Below are 1397 nucleotides of genomic sequence, written 5' to 3'. Positions count from 1 at the left end.
GGGCGGAGCCTGGCGGCCCCGAAAGCGGGAGGAGCCTCGCTGCAAGCCGCGCCTCCCGCCCGCCCCTCTCCTAATCTCACCATCAATCTCTCACACATATATTTATTTTTTTCTCAAATTCCCTTCCCTCCCCCACAACGAACCACCATAATAGGTCTGCTGCACATGCGTATTGCACGCAGGGGGTGGGTTTGTATCTTCAGACCTTTTGCAAAGAAACTACCAGAATTTTCCGCACCACCCACAATCATTCCCCACCCCCACCCCCAGGAATCACATCTATATATTATGTTATATTATTTCTCTAGACTTGCCAGAAGGGGGAGGGAGAAGAAATGAGTTTTGGGCTTCCTGCTCCCTTCCCCCATCAATACGAGTGCTATTATTTTAAACGTTCAACAATGTAAGGAGACTGGAGAGGGGGGAAGGGATAAAATTGGTCTTGGGGAAAAAATGTAAGACAAAATGGTGAGAATCAAAGCAGTCAGAAGGAAAAACAATAGAAGCCTCTAATACGCACATAGAAAAGGCTGAGGGAGGGCAGCCCGAGCAAATTTCCTTGAAGAAGGGTGATTTAGCCCACACTTAGACAGAAATAATGAGCAGACTAAAAATATTTTTTCCAAAGTTTTACCCCAGAAAGTCACCTAAGGTCACTGATTAGACTTGGAGGGCTGAAAGGGAGATAAAAATCGCCCTGGGAGACAGAGGAGGTGGGTTTTCAATTCAAATAAAGAATTTTAAAAACATCTGACGTTTCTTCTGGTCTATTCAGAACGCCAAGAGGGAAAGGGGAGGGAGAACTGACACAAAGACCCATCTCCCCCTCAGACCCTGCTCCGCTTACAAACCTAAATCCCGATCAAAAACCCCCGATCGCACATCCCAAGCTGGAAATGCGAATGGGTGACAGCTGCCAATCCCCCTCGGAACCGACATCCTTTCTTTCCCTCGCTTTTAGCCCCTTGGGCTGTTTTCCTGGCGCCTTCCCTCCCCAGCTCCTGACTCCTTTTCCCTCCAGCAAATCAATGGGCTCGCGGGCACAACTTTCTAAAAACTTTTCCCCTTTCAGAGCAGCCTGGCGGCGGTGGAGAGGGCTTTATCCCGTTTCACCCGACACGCAGCCCCCTGCCCTCCTAATAGAAGCACCTACTCTCCCCACAGGACGCCTGCCACGGGCGCCGCAGATCGACAGGACCGTTTTACAAAGAACACACTGCTGGACGTGGCGAAGTTTGGTGCATTGGTGCCGCATGGCACCCAGAGGCTCGGGGCGTGGGTCTCCCCTTTCACTGCCCCAGGGGAGGGTGTGGAGCCTAAGGATGCTCGCCTCGAGGACGAGAGAGAACTCCCGGGAGAGGGGTCTGCGCGGGGCCGTCGCCGGCCCGGGGCGAGCA

This window comes from Myotis davidii, unplaced genomic scaffold, assembly GCF_000327345.1.
Source record: "Myotis davidii unplaced genomic scaffold, ASM32734v1 scaffold37, whole genome shotgun sequence".
Taxonomy (NCBI): Eukaryota; Metazoa; Chordata; class Mammalia; order Chiroptera; family Vespertilionidae; genus Myotis; species Myotis davidii.
The sequence above is the reverse complement of the archived record's forward strand: the minus strand, read 5'-3'. Positions refer to the sequence as shown.